General features: G+C 40.2%; 1 protein-coding gene across 7 annotated transcripts in view; it reads right to left on the minus strand.

Moving 5' to 3' along the window:
- ATRX (ATRX chromatin remodeler) overlaps positions 1–16,375 on the minus strand; it is a 304,745-nt gene that overhangs the window by 224,579 nt on the left and 63,791 nt on the right. The gene's annotated exons all lie outside the window — the stretch shown is intronic.

The raw sequence follows: 16,375 nt of genomic DNA on the forward strand, positions 1-16,375 counted from the left end.
AGTTGCCAGGGGTTAAGAATGAGGATAAGCAACCAAACGTGCACAAGGGAGTTGCACAGGGAACCTTGTGGTAATGAAACAGTTCAGTATCTTGGTTGTAGCAGTGGTTACACAAAGCCACATATGATACAAATGCATAGAACTATACTTACACAAATATACACGCATACACAAACAAGTGAGTGCATGTAAACTGGTGACACCTGAATAAATCTTCAGTTTCCTAGTCTTGACAATGTACTATAATTATGCAAGATGTTACCATTGGGGGAAACTGAACATTTTTTTCCAACTTCCTGGGAGTTTATAATTTCTTTAAAATAAACAGTTAAAAAGGCAAAAAAAAGTTAGGTACATTGATGGTTAGATAGCAGGATATATAGACAAATATGTGATAAAGCAAGAATGATGCAATGCAAATGGCAGAAAATTTCTGTATATTTAAATTTCTTTTCATGATAAAATAATGAGGGGAAATGTTGGAGAAAAAATCCAAAAAGAACATACACTAAACATAGAAAGGCAAAAATAAATCTCACAATATCCTAACAAACTCACAATAAATACCTCATTCAAACAGAAAAATCTTCAAATTAAATATTACTAGCAATACTACTGTAATTCCTCTTTCCTCCTTCTTTCAAAGACAGTTCAAATGCTACCTGTTCTTGTAAGTTGGATCCTCCAATAGTTAACACTAAATTGCTCGCTTGCTATTTATCACAGCCTCATTTTAGATTTGCATCTTTCTACTGCTATTCTTTTTTTTTAAATAATGATTTATCTATATCTACCTTGCTCACTAAGCTGCAATCTCCTAGGATCATGTTCTTTATTATCTTAGTTGCTCATTCCATTCCCATGGCATTCTTTCTAGGAAAATGTTGTACTCTGTAATAGGATAACTATTGCAGAAAATCCTCTAAACTCATGGGAGTAAGGGAAGCTTTTTAAGCATTGATAAAAACTGTCACCTAAATTAAGTTGGACATATTAGGAGAGTAAACAAATACAGTATGTTTATATACACATGCAAACAAACTATTAAGGAATGGCACTGATCACTGCCTGGCACCCTAACTTATCTTAAAAAGCAGTACTTTTTACACAGCAGTTATTTTCAACACCCTTCACATTCTTTTCTAAGTATTCAAACTGACAAAGTCCAACTTTTACATGTCTTAATTCCCCCTAGAAATTTACCTTTCTTTTTCTCACCTAAAATAATCAGTCCCGAGAATTATTCAGAGTAAGAAAATCCAAACAACAAGGCCTATTCCACCAAATAGTTGCAAGACTGACATCTACTAAAGTGCTGAATTTTCAAAGCCTCTCTGGATATAAAAATGAAAAAGATTTACCTCCTAATCAGCACTGGTCCTTCAGAACAGTTACATAAGCCAAAATGGAACATAAGAATCTAGACTAGACATGGGTTGAGGAATTATGCTATGGGAGTGTTTAACATATGTTGCCATCTCTTCTAAACATCAAAGATATACTTATTATTTATAATACTAGGTATTAAAAATTCCAAACATGAGAGGAATATCAGAGAAACCCTCATGTTTGTCAAATCAAAGTTGTACCAAAATGGATAAAATACGTAGGAATAAACCTAACCAAGGAAGTGAAAGAACTATACCCTGAAAACTACAAGACACTCATGAGAGAAATCAAAGACACCAATAAATGGAAATACATCCCATGCTCATGGATAGGAAGAATTAATATTGTCAAATTGGCTATCCTACCTAAAGCAATATACAGATTCAATGTAATCCGTATCAAATACCAACAGCATTCCTCAACGATCTAGAGAAAATTGTTCTAAAATTCATAAGGAACCACAAAAGACCCTGAATAGCCAAAACAATACTGAGAAGGAAGAATAAAGGTGGGAGGATTATGCTCCCCAACTTCAAGCTCTACTACAAAGCCACAGTAATCAAGACAATTTGGTACTAGCATGAGAACAGACCCATAGACCAATGGAAAAGACTAGAGAGCCTGATATAAACCCAACCATGTATGGTCAATTAATATATGATAAAGGAGCCATGAACATACAATGGGGAAATGACAGCCTCTTCAACAGCTTGTGTTGGCAAAACTGGACAGTTACATGCAAGAGAATGAAACTGGATGACTGTTTAACCCCATATACAAAAGTAAACTTGAAATCATTCAAAGACCTGAATGTAAATCATGAAACCATAAAACTCTTAGAAGAAAACACACGCAAAAATCTCCTGAATATAAGCATGAGCAACTTTTTTTCTGAATGCCATCTCCTCGACCAAGGGAAACAAAAGCAAAAATGAACTCATGGGACTATATCAAACTAAAAAGTTTCTGTATGGAAAGGAAACCATCAACAGAACAAAGAGGCATCCTACAATATGGGAGAATATATTTGTAAATGACATATCCGACAAGGGGTTAACATCCAAAATATATAAAGAACTCACATGCTTCAATACCCAAAAAGCAAATGACCCCATCAAAAATTGGGCAGAGGATATGAAGAGACAGTTCTCCAAAGAAGAAATTCATATGGCCAACAGCCACATGAAAAGATGCTCCACATCACTAATCATCAGGGAAACGCAAATTAAAACCATAATGAGATATCACCTCACACCAGTAAGGATGGCCAGCATTGAAAAGACTAAGAACAACAAATGCTAGCGAGGATGCAGAGAAAGGGGAACCCTTCTACGCTGCTGGTGGGAATATAAGCTAGTTCAACTATTGTGGAAAGCAATATGGAGGTTCCCCAAAAAACTAAAAAGAAAAATATCATTTGACATGGGAATCCCACTCCTTGGAATTTACCCAAAGAATACAACTTCTCAGATTCAAAGAGGAAATATGCACCCCTATGTTTATCACAGCACTACTTACAATAGCCAATATATGGAAGCAACCTAAGTGTCCATCAGTAGATGAACGGATAAAGATGTGGTACATATATGGAATACTATTCAGCCATAAGAAACAAATCCTACAATTTGCAACAACGTGGATGGAGCTAGAGGATATTATGCTCAGTGAAATAAGCCAGGCGGAGAAAGACAAGTGCCAAATGATTTCCCTCATTTGAGGAGTATAACAATGAAGCAAAACTGAAGGAACAAAATAGCAGCAGACTCAGAGACTTCAAGGGACTAGTGGTTACCAAAGGGGAGGGATGTGGGCGGGTGGGTGGAAAGGGAGGGAGAAGGGGGTGGAGGGGTATTATGTTTAGCACGCATGGTGTGGGGATCACAGGGAAATCCATGTAGCACAGAGAAGGCAAATAGTGAATCTGTAGCATCTTACTACACTGATGGACAGTGACTGAATTGGGATATGGGTGGAGACTTCATAACATGGGTAAATGTAGTAACCACATTTGTTTTTTCATGTGAAACCTTAATAAATGTGTAAATAATACCTTAATAAAAAAAATTTTTTTAAAGAAATAAACGGGTTTCTCCAAAAAATAATAAAAAATACCATTTGACCCAGGAATTCCACTCCTAGGAATTTACCCCAAGAATGCAGGATCCCACATTCAAACAGACATATGCACCCCTATGTTTATCACAGCATTATTTACAATAGCCAAGAACTAGAAGCAACCTAAGTGTCCATCAGCAGATAAATGGATAAATGGTACATAGACACAATGGAATGCTATTCATGTGTAATAAAGAAACAAATTCTACCATTTGCAACAACATGGATGGAGCTAGAGGGTATTATGCTCAGTTAAGTAAGCCAGGCAGAGGAAGACAAGTACCAAATGATTTCCCTCATTTGTGGAGTATAACAACAAAGCAAAACTGAAGGAATAAAACAGAAGCAGACTCAGATTCCAAGGGACTAGCGGTTACTAAAGCAGGGGGAGGGAGCGAGAAGAGGACTGAGAGTTATTATAATCAGTACACATGGTGTGGGAGGGTTCATGGCACAGACAGTGTAGCACAGAGAAGACTTGTGACTCTGTGGCATCTTACTACACTGACGGACAATGACTTCAATGGGGTATGGTCACAACTCAAAAATATGGGTCAATGTGGTAACTACATTGTTTTTCATGTGAAACCTTCATAAGAGTGTATATCAATGATAACTTAAAAATTTTTTTTTAAAAAGAATCTTTCTGGAGCTGCCGTAACAACTGAAACCATAGCAGCAGTTTTGGCCACTGAGGGTAAAGCAGAGGCTGATGACGGAGCCACAAGTCCGGCGTGTGTTTGCACATCTTCCTATTAGAGTATGCCAACCTCACCAGAACCCACACTGGAAGATGAATGGGGTATATGGTTTGACTAAGGGGAAGGTCAAGTTACCTGCCTGGAGGGACCAGAGGCCACATGTCGCAGTATCAATTCATTGCTCCCCAGTGAACATAAAACGTGTTATAGCTCTGGTAGACACAAGAGCTGAACGTTCAGATTTATGGCAACCCTGAGCAGTTTCCCAGGACTCCAGTTATTACAGATCGATACAGGGATAAGGATATCAGACTGAAATAAGTATGAATCCCACTAGGAATAGGGACTCTACCCCCCAAAGGAGTATACTTTGTATATGTCTCCCGTTCCCAATATAGTTTGGGGATAGATACCCTTTAGGGCCTGTGATTGCTGACCGCTGCAGTTGAGCTCAGAATGAGAATACGTGTGGTGAAGACCGTTCTGAGGAGACATGCTAATCAGCTGCCCAAAACTTTGCCTGTGCCTCGGCAGGTGACTAATACTAAACAGTACATGGCTGAAGGGCATAAAGAAATTGAACAAACCCTCCATGAACTGTGGAAGTTGGGTATTATAAAACCAATCCACAGTCCTTTCAATTTCTCAGTGTGGCCAAGTAAAAAAAGCATAAAATAGCTATAAAGCTCCTGGTGAATGACCAAGGATTACAGAGAATTGAAAGGAATCATACCCACTCTGCACACTGGCGTCCCCTCTACTATAGACCTGTTGGATATACTCAGTCATACACTAGGAATATATCATGTTGTGGATGTTGCTAACGTCTTCTTTTCTATTGACACAGAACAGAAAAGTCAGGAACAATTTACCTTCATGTAGTAAGGACAGCAATGGACTTTCACTGTCCTTAAAGAGGGGTACCTCCACAGCCCCACCATTTGTCATGGACTTGGAGCCCAGGACTTGTGCCATTACACTAATATCATGCTCAAATCTGCTTCTCTTTCAGAGGTTGAAGGTGCAGTACCAAGGTTCAGGGACCTGGTTTGTCAGTCAAATTCTTAGGGGTCACCTGGTCAGGTAACACTAAAATTATCCCAGAAGCAGTTATTAGATAAAGTCCACATCTTTCCTGTGGTATTGTTACAGGAGTTTTGGGGTCTTTTAGGCTACTGCTGAGTGCTCATCCCACACTTGGCACAAATTCTGAAGCACTTATACCATTTGATAGAAGGTGTCAGGTGGCACTGTGTTTAGAAATGCGCATCAGCCTTTACTACAGCAAAATGGGCAGTCAAGGCCTTGCAGGCCTTGAGTGTAATAGATCCATCAAGGCCCTGTGGGCTGGATGTTCATGTAACCAAAGACGGTTATGGCTGGTTTCTCTAGCAGTGGCTTGAAGAAAATGACCAACCTACTGAATTCTGGTCACAACTCTAGAAAGGAGCAGAGGTAGAATACACATGCCACACCTTGCTCACCACAGAACCCATCACTGGAACAGTCCCAATAAAGGTTAATAATCACCTATCTCATTGTGGGGTGGGTACGAGACTGAACCAAAAGGCCATGGAGTGCCATAGCACAAACACCTACACTGGCCAAGTGGGGTGCATACCTACAGCAGCCTTGTACCCTCTGGGAGCCCCTTGAGTGAAGAACTCTAACACTTATTGGAGCCAGTGACATATATTAGTGAAAAGCAGGAAGAATTTACTTTGGAACCATTAGTAGCAGAGATTCCTTACTGGGAGGGAAGAGCCCTTGTATCTGAAGATGCATGGTACACAAACAGCTCCAGCCATGGGAAGTTGTGGGATTAATGGGCTTAATATATAAATCAAGTAATGTAGAAATCAAATGTATGAAGATATGTGACTTGATTGTCTCCTACGACCTCTGATGTTTGGTCAAGGACAGAGTGATTAAAGCCATAAAAAGTTCCTACAGCTCATGACCACCCTCACATGGTTTTGGTGTCCTTGAGGAGTGTCCCACCCTTGGGCTGGACTCAAGGATAGATAATGATCATGTGCTGAACCCCCTACTCAGAATTCTTCATATGTTCATTTACTCAATAAATATGACGAGTGCCTTCTTGGCATCACCCTTGAGCTGTTACGCCTTGAGTCCCCTGGCTGGTCCGTTCAGGTCTTTGATATCTCATCGTGTCACCTCCTTAATCTGTGGGTCGGAGACAAGGAGGAGGCCGACAAGTGGCGCCCGAACAGGGACCCTTGAAACTCAGAGCGAGGAAGCTCCAAAGATCGTCGACCCAGTAAGGCTCCCAAGAAAAGCATATGTAGGGACAGGGTCGAGACGTCAGGGACACTATAATGGGCCATCATGAAACTAAAGCAGCTAAACTGGAGGATCATTTAGAATTACTCTGTGCCCTCCTATAAACATCAGGAGTGAAAATATCTAAAAGAGATTTTGCTCAACTTCATAAATATATTAGGAAACACTGTCACTGGTTGCCGCCACAAGGAACTCTTAAACAGGCTGACTGGAATAATGAGTTAAGAGATTTTAAGAAGGCACACAGACAGGGGGATGTTATCTCTGTGCCTGTCTGGACTTTATATAATCTGATCACTTTCGCCTTACAGCCTCTACAATCTCCCCCACTGACACTAAATCAGACACACATGAGCGAGAGAGAATTGCCAGACGATGTGGTAAAATCAAGTAGACATTCCTCATCCCCACATTCATCAGACTCCTCTTCATCCTCCTCCTCTTCCTCTTCAGAGAGTGAGGATGAGAGACCTGTTCATCTCTGTCATCGTAAAAAATCCTCAGCTCCTGCCTCTGCTGCGTCTGCCTTCCCAGCAGGAATACGCAAAGCCCAGAGGGAAGGTGACATGGATGCTTATCTGGCACCCTTAGTGGCACCAATTAACTTGACTCCTTTTGCACCAGGTAAGGATCCTGATTTTCCACAAGGTGGAGTCAGAATACTTTATACACCTATTCCCTATAAAACATTGAAAGATTTCAAACAAGCCATCTCTACTTATGGCACTAATTTGCCATATGTAGTGGGTCTTCTGAGAGGATTAGCAGAACAAGAAAGGATGATTCCTCATGATTGGGACTTATTAACTCATACCTGTTTAGACTCTTCTGAGTTTCTACAATTCAAAATGTGGTGGTACGAGGAAGCAAAGGCACAAGCTCTGAGAAATCAGCATGCCAATCCTCTGATTCTTACAACTGCTGAACTGCTAGCAGGACAAGGAGATTGGCTGCAGCTAGAAAGGCAAGCTGGGTATGAGAACACCGTAGTGACACAGGTGCATCCATGTTGCCTGAAAGCTTGGGAAAAGATACAAGCGGCTGGACAGCCTGCTTTACCATTCAGTAAGCTTAAACAGAGATTCAATGAACCATATGTTGATTTTGTTGCAAGGTTGCAAGGTAACTTGAGACGAACAGTAGCACATCCAGATTTGAGGGATTTGTTGCATATGTTAGTCTATGATAATGCAAATACAGAATGTCAAAGAGTTCTTAGACCTTTGAAAGCTGCAGGAGCTAGAATGGAAGATTCTATCAAGGCCTGTGCAGATGTGGGTTCTCCTATGCACCAAGCTAATCTGCTAGCAGCTGCTATGAGAGGAAAGTCAAAAGGAAGATTTAAAAGTCTGACATGTTTCAGTTGTGGCAAGCAAGGTCATATAAGGAGAGATTGCTGATCACAAAAGAGGGGTGAGAGAGCCAAATTTTAAAAATAAACCTTGGTCTGTTTGCCCAAAATGTAAGAAAGGGAGACATTTGTCTAATGAATGCCATTCAAAATTTGATAAAGACGATAATCCTATCAATGAGTCTCAGCCTTTAAACCTTCAATTGGGCCAGCCTCTGAGGCCCTAGAAAATAATAGAGGCATTTTCCCCAGTTAAAAGAACATGGCATGATTTACAAGCAGCAACTAGAGGAAGTGCCGCTGTAGATCTTGCCTCTTCTCAATCTGTATATTTGCATCCATCACAAGGAGTCCAATTACTTCATATAGGAACTTTTGGTCCTTTATCAGCTAATTTTGTAGGATTACTTTTAGGCCACAGTAGCTGGACACTAAAAGGGTTAATAGTAAGACCAGGACTTATTGATCAAAATTATATGGGTGAGATTAAAATAATGGTATCATCTGATAAAGCATTATATATACCTCAGGGAGAAAGAGTTGCCCAGTTACTTTTACTTCCCTATCTCCCACCTTCAACAACACCTTATGAAAGGGGACAAGGTGGATTTGGAAGTACAAATAAACGAATATGGCTTAATACAAAAATCACATCTGACAGACCTCAATACAAAATCAGCATTCAAGGCAAGTCTTTTACAGTGTTGTTAGACACAGGAGCTGATGTGCCTGTAATTGCTCTTAAACATTGGCCAAAAACTTGGCCCAAACAAGAGAAGCATATTCAAGTGTCAGGTATTGGTACAGCTTCTCAACTATGGTGAAGTTCAGCTACGTTACGTTGCTTAGGCCCTGAAAAACAATTAGCTTCATTAAGACCTTTAATTGTTGATGTAGCAATTGATCTCTGGGGACGAGACTTAATGCAACAATGGCATACTACACTGTCTTTTGATGAACCTTCCTCAATTCAATCTTTTTCTTAGGGGTCATTGATACACGGCTGCCAGCTCCTATACCATTACAGGGGACCACTCAGACGCCTGTTTGGGTGGATCAATGGCCCCTCAATAAAGAAAAACTGTCAGCCTTACACACATTAGTTTAAACCCAACTTCAGCTAGATAGGTTAGAATTTTCCACAAGCCTGTGGAATTCCCCTGTATTTGTTATAAAGAAGTTAGGAGATTGGAGACCCTTACATGATTTAAGACAAATTAATGCGGTTCTTAAACCTATGGGACCTTTACAACAAGGTCTCCCTTCTCCAGCTATGATTCCAAAAGACTGAAATAAGGCTATCATTGATCTTAAAGGTTGCTTTTTTACAATTCCTTTGGCCATGGCAGACAGAGAAAAGTTTGCTATCATTGTCCCTTCCTTGAATTTGCAGGCTCCTTCAGAAAAGATTTCAGTGGAAAGTCCTTCCTCAAGGAATGTTGAGCAGCCCTACAATTTGTCAAAATTATGTGCATAGGGCTCTTCAGCCTGTACATGAAAAATGGCCTTCTGCTTATATCATTCATTATACGGATGATATTCTCATAATGCTGCCCAAGCATTTGTCCCTCACGACTATTCTCAATGAGACTGAAATTGAGTTAAAACAATGGGGCTTACAGATAGCTCCTAATAAAATACAAATACAATACCCACTGGATATTTTAGGAAGTAAAATCCAAGAAAATTCAATCATTCCTCAGAAAATTCAGATTAGGAGAGATCATCTTAGAACTTTAAATGATTTTCAAAAGCTTTTAGGAGATATTAATTGGATTCAACCATAAGTAGGTATTCCTATTTATAAATTACAACCTCTTTTTAATACCTTAAAAGGACCCCCAGATCTTAATAGTCCAAGAAATTTAACCTCAAAAGCTGAGGAAGAACTCAAATGGATAGAACAACAGATTCAAAAGGCTCAATTATCAAAGGTTGATTTACACAAACCCTTACTTCTATTAATTTATTTTACTCCCCATTCTCCCACAGGACTGCTCTGTCAGTATAACAGTTCGTTAGAATAGATATTTTTACAATATCAATCTAAACCCTCGTTACAACCTTTCATTGACAAAGTAGCCTCCGTCATCCTCAAAGGACGGCAGAGACTAAGGCAGATGATCGGTTACAATCCTCATTTCTTTGTTCTTCCATTATCTAAACAAAATATCATATAATCATTTCAAGAGAATAATCAATGGCAAATTGCGCTAATTTTTGAGGAAATACTAACTGCGATTACCCTAAAAACAAGTTATTTTCCTTTTTTCAGCGTCATCAATGGATTCTTCCTCACAAAACTTCCCCCAATCCACTAATAAATGCTGTGACTTGTTTTACAGATGGTGCAAAATCTATTAAAGCAGCCTATACAAGTTGTTCTGGTCTAGCAAAAAACCTTTCAAACATCTTTTACTTCTGCACAACATTATATATGCTGTATTGCAAGCTCTCCAAGACTTTTCAAGTCCTCTTAATATTGTTACTGACTCTGCTTATACTGCCTTTTCTGTTCCTTCATTAGAAACTGCAACATTAGGCACCGTACAATCTCCTATTAACACTTTATTTTCTCAATTGCAGGTGTGTATCCAACAGCATCTGCACCCTTTCTTTATCACTCACATACGATTACATTCTAATTTACCAGGTCCTTTATCATACTATAATGATAAATTGGACAAACTTGTTTCTCCAGTTAATTACTCACTGGCTCAACATTATCACAACCTAACTCATGCTCCTTCCTTTACTTTGCACAAGCATTTTTCCCTTTCAGCCTCTGAAGCTCAAAATATCTTGAATTCCTGCTCAACCTGTTCTCAAATCAATTCTCCCCATTTACAGGCTGGAACCATTCCCAGAGGAACACACCCTAATGCCCTATGGCAAATGGACATTACCATTGTTTCTGAATTTGGAACTCTTAAACATGTTCATGTTTCTATAGATACGTATTCTTCTGCTTCTTGGGTCACTGCTTTAACAGGAGAATGTTCTCATGTCATTACTCATCTCTTACAAGCATCTGCAGTATTGGGCGTTCCTGCTACCATAAAAACTGACAACGCACCAGTTTACCTCTCCTCTACGATAAAGAAACTTTTCCAGCTATACAATATCTCTCATAAAACAGGCATTCCTTACAATTCTACAGGTCAAGCTCTAATTGAACATTGTCATCTTACTCTTAAACATAATTTCATGATCAAATTAACTGCAAATCAACGATTAATGCATGCTTTACATATTCTTAATTTTGATCTTTTACAAGGTGACGGATGATCAGATATGAAAGTACATTTTTCTGACACTATTTCTTTTTCTAAAACAACAGTAGTTCCTGTATGGTGGTCTCCACTAGGTTCTTCACAGTGGTATAAAGGTCATATTAAAGTATGGGGCAAAGGGTTTGTTTTTACTGTTGCAGAGGATCAACATCTGATCTGGCTACCCAGGAAGAGAATTAAGGTACGATATGAAGAACTCCCAATATCAACACCTTCAGAGAAGTCTACTCCGAGAGATGATCATCAACAGACCTCATCAACAGTTTGTTCGCATCCCACAGAGAGCTGAAGCTCACCAGATGATGAAATTTTTATTCCTGACAATAACATCTACACATACACACACCACACAAGATTGCACTATCACAGCTAGTGTAAGCAACCCTCCATATTTAGATCGAGGAGTAGTCCTTCATTGTGTATCCACCTGCTCTACTCCAGCAGGTCCACTAGTATGTAAAAAGAAGGGTGAGGAAATTTATAGGCAAACAAGTGGAGGAAAATTTGGGTGGCATAATGCTACAGATCACTCATAGAGAGAATAGTCGATATGATATTTATAAAGGTTTTAACTCGAGAAGATATTGGAATTTATACCTGTGAAAAATTCCAAAAAGGATCTCCTGACATATCATATAAGAGTAGTCATGTGTATTTAAATATATCACTTGTTACAGAACAAAAATTCTCCTCACCTAACCTATGGCTGCAACTAGCAGGCCAAGGATTGAGTAAGTCATCCTTTTGTATAGTAGGAGATTCTTCCATTAGTGTATTGTTAACAAAGAATTTAATACGAATAGGACTTCCTCCCATGGTGTTTACTAACATATCAGGTATAAATATTACCCGTTCTCCTGACATTCTTAATGCATGATATTCAATTAAATTTACCTGCTAGGACTACCATAATCACTGATTGTATATGTATTAATTGTACTCAAATACCTTCTTATTGTAACTCTACTATTCGTGTAAAATGACCATATGAATACAGACTCCCAAATGGCTGAGTGTTTTTATGTGACAACAAAACATATCAAGCCTTCTCTTCACAATACCAAGGTGTTTGTGGTGTGGGACATATTCTTCCTGCTCTCATAGATCATCCTGGATATACACATAGGTTTCCTTGAGCTTTACCATCTAGCTGTGACAACAACGTGAAGCTGTTGAATCCCACTGCTGTTGCAGTTGCTGCTCCATTTGTTTTGCCAGTTTCGGCACTTGCTGCAGGGATGCAAAACAAAATATCTAAACTGGCCTGTGCATAGAGTAGAACTACAAATGTGACTGCTTCTATATTATCTGAACTGAACCAAGAACTGGGAGAAGTATGAATTGCAGTACTTCAAAATCATGCTACCATAGACTATTGTTAAAAGAACATACGGGATGTGAACAATTTCCAGGGATGTGTTGTTTCAATTTGTCTTATTTTCTCAAACTATTCAAAATCAGTTGGATGACATTCATCATGTTATTGATAAGTTTTCACAAGTGCCTGGATTATCACACTGGTTTTCTTGGTTTCACTGGATATGGCCAATACTTATAGGTTTATTTCTATTATGCGTTTGTCTTCCTGTTCTTTTAATGTGGGTACATCATTTCATTACCAGTCTATTGAAGCCTGTTCATGCTTGTTATTTTTCAAGAAATGCCTAAAGAGTGATTGTTCATGAGAGTCTGTGCAATGAATTTTTGTACTTTATGATTTTTATGATTGTAGCTGGATGCAGGAATATGAGAAGAGTGTCAATCTACTTCAAATGCCTCTTTTTCCCATATACTATCTCCCTGTATGGCCCCAGAGGATGGCTGGTTAGCCAGAGATGGGTAAGATTCCTCATGGGAGGAACAACCTAAGACAGGCACAGTCGCAGGGGGCCAACAGGTGAAGGCAAGGGGGCCAACTGAGGCGAGGCTTGGAACCTCATCCCCCCATTTATGTGGGACATTCTCTACTGCTTTCACCTCGCTAAGTTGATATCAAGATCTAAAAATGGACTTCTCACTTATATTGCACCTACTGTTTTGGTGTTCTTTAATTAAAAAATAAGGGGGAAATGTGGGATTAATGGGTTTAATATATAAATCAAGTAATATAGAAATCAAATGTATGAAGGTATGTGACTTGATAGCCTCTCCTAGGATCCTACAACCTCTGATGTTTGGTCAAGGACAGAGTGATTAAAGCCATAAAAAATTCCTAGAGCTTGTGACCGCCCTCACATGGTTTCGGTGTCCTTGAGGAGTGTCCCACCCTTGGGCTGGACTCAAGGATAGATAATGATCATGTGCTGAACCCCCTACTCAGAATTCTTCAGATGTTCATTTAGTCACTAAATATGAGGAGTGCCTTCTTGGCATCACTTTTGAGCTATTATGCCTTGAGTCCCCTGGTGGGTCCATTCAGGTCTTCGATATCTCATTGCGTCACCTCCTTAATTTGCGGGTCAGAGACAAGGAGGAGGCCGACAGGAAGCCCCCAAAATGCAGGGCTGCAGCTTTCCATCCTAAGACTGAGATAATATGGATGGAAGATAGTGAGCAGAAAAGCAGTCAATGGTCAGAGTTGTGGGCAGTGTGGCTTGTGATCAGCCAAGAGCCCTTCCCAACAGTTGTCTGCACTGACAGCTGGGCCTGTATCAATGCTTGACTGTTTGGCTACCTACATAGTACCATGCCAACTGGTTGGTTGGTCACAGACACCTCTAGAGACAAGATCTGTGACAAGATTTATAAGCCTGTGGTCAGGATAAAACAGTTACAGTATACCATGGGATGGGCCATTTGCCACAGGCATCCCCAGGAAACCATGTACCAGATGAATTGGCTCAGATATGTTGGCTAGAAGGAATGCCTCATTCTGATGTGGCTCAATAGTTACGTCAATGTTTACTGCATGTGGCACAGAAGACAATGTGGACTATAGCCAATTGCTGGGCCTGCCTTTGACCTTTGAAGAAATGAGCAGAGACTGACAGGAGTATACTGTATGCTCTGAAAGAGACTGACTCCAAGTCCCACAGCAACATGGTACAACAACTAAGGAGCTGAAACTCCTGGTTTCTAGTAGCTTTTCCTACACACTGTGCAAACCAGCAGATGAACAAAAGAGGCCTGAAGCATATCTCTGCAGCCTCTGGCCTACAACAGGTAATAGAGTGAACAAGGCTTACTCACTTTCCTGGACATGCACTATAAGAATGGGTGCAATTTGGAATCAAACTGAAGTTTCATGTACCACACAATCCTACTGCAGCAAGCATGGTAGAGAGATACAATAGTTTGTAAAAATCCATACTGAAGTCAGACACCAATAGTCTATGTGGATGGTCAGTCTACTTATGGATACTGCTACTGTGTTTGAATGAAAAGCCTCATAAGGAATTATCCAATTAAACATGACAGAATAGGAAGGCAAAACAAAAACATCCTCCCAAAAACACATAAAAAGAAAATACAGCAGATGCAACTAGACCTGAAAAACACCTTTAGACAGTAGAACAGAACCCATACACCTAAGGAAGAAGAGAAGACGATACAGAAAAGGGTGAGGAGTCAAAGCCGATATTGAGCTGGACAAAAGTCCTCCTCCCAAATCAGCCTACATGTAGGAGAAGAGGAACAGAACAGGGCAGAGGTAGGAGCCCAGGAGTGCTCCACCCTGGCCCTGGAGATCTGCTCTGCAAACACAAGCCCGCACTGCACTGCATTCTGGTGATTATCAGCACTGGACATTAGAGCAGGTAGAACAATCTGGGAGGCTGAGACTCCAGCAGTTTGGAGATCAAGCATGCTCCACCAGTCCTGAGACCCAAAGCAAAAGCAGCAGTTTGAAAGACTTGCCAGCAGTGGGAGGGACACCAAGAGGGGAAGAGGGTTGGATGAAACTCTCTCCTCAACAAAAAGGGCAGGTGGAGGATATCACCCCAACCCTTCTTCGGCCTAGCAGATCAGGAACTCTTCAGAGCTCCAGACACTCCATACCCGTTGCTAGCAATGCAGGCCCGAGGCACCTCCTTGTACACTGCTGGGAACCAATCCAATTGACACAGTAGCAGCATTGGACTTTTCTACTTGTCAGGTTCACAGAGACTTCCACAGCTTGCATTGGTCGATTTCAGCCCAAACAAAGAGGGACCTGAAGGAGCAAGCCCCTAGAGCTCCTTCCTCCCTGCAGGTATCCAAACCTGGTGCTATGCATCCAGCCGGGGCACACTGGTCCACCCACCCCCATTAACCCTGCAGCCCAAAAATTGTTGCAAGCCAGGTAGAGAGAGGCCTAACCCACAGCGAGCTCAACAGATTCCTGAGCTGATCACAAAGGCAGCAGCTCAAGAAAATTGCCCACCCACACTTAGACACTACAAAAGCCAGACAGAAAGGAGCCCCATCCATGGCATGCCAACAACAGGGACCCCTGCAAAATAGAAAAAACCATTAGAGAGTAAAGAATGTTGACCTTCTGAGCATCAAGCACACATTCTTAATAAAGCTACAACTCTTTAGACCAGAAATCACAGCAACATTTAATACAAAGGAAGAAACACGGAATCACTGACAAAATGAGCAGGCAGAGGAATTTTATCCAATCTCAACTATAAGACAGAAACCCAGAAAGAGGGCTAAATGAAATAGAGATCACCAATCTTGATAAAGATTTCAAAATAAAAGTCCTAAACATGCTCATAGATTTACAGAAAAGTAATCAAGATCTCAGGGAGGACTTCAAGAAAAAGATAGAAAACCTGAAGAAGAGTCACTCAAAGCTGAAGAATACAGAGTCTGAAATAAAGAGGCAAAGGAGAGATTCAAAAGTAAATTAGATAATGTGGTGGAGATGGTAAACAAAATAGAAATGTAGAGAACAGCAAAACAAAGAAGCTGAGGAAGAGAGAAAAAAGGACCTCTAGGAATGAAATAAGAGAGCTATGTGACCAAAACAAACTAAACCATACTCACATAATAGGGGTAACAGAATGAGAAGAGAAGATAAAGGGCTAGAAAGCCTTTTAAGAAAATAATTGTTGAAACCTTCCCCAATCTGGGGAATGAAATAAACACTCAGGTCATGGAAGCACAGAGATCCCCTAACAAAAGGAACCCCAGCAAGACAACACCAAGACCGACAGACATATAATAATTAAAATGGGAAAGATCTAGGAGAGAAAGTGTTGAAAGCAGCCAGAGAGAGAAAAAAAGATTACTTATAA

The sequence above is a fragment of the Manis javanica genome, chromosome X (genome assembly GCF_040802235.1).
Source record: "Manis javanica isolate MJ-LG chromosome X, MJ_LKY, whole genome shotgun sequence".
Taxonomy (NCBI): Eukaryota; Metazoa; Chordata; class Mammalia; order Pholidota; family Manidae; genus Manis; species Manis javanica.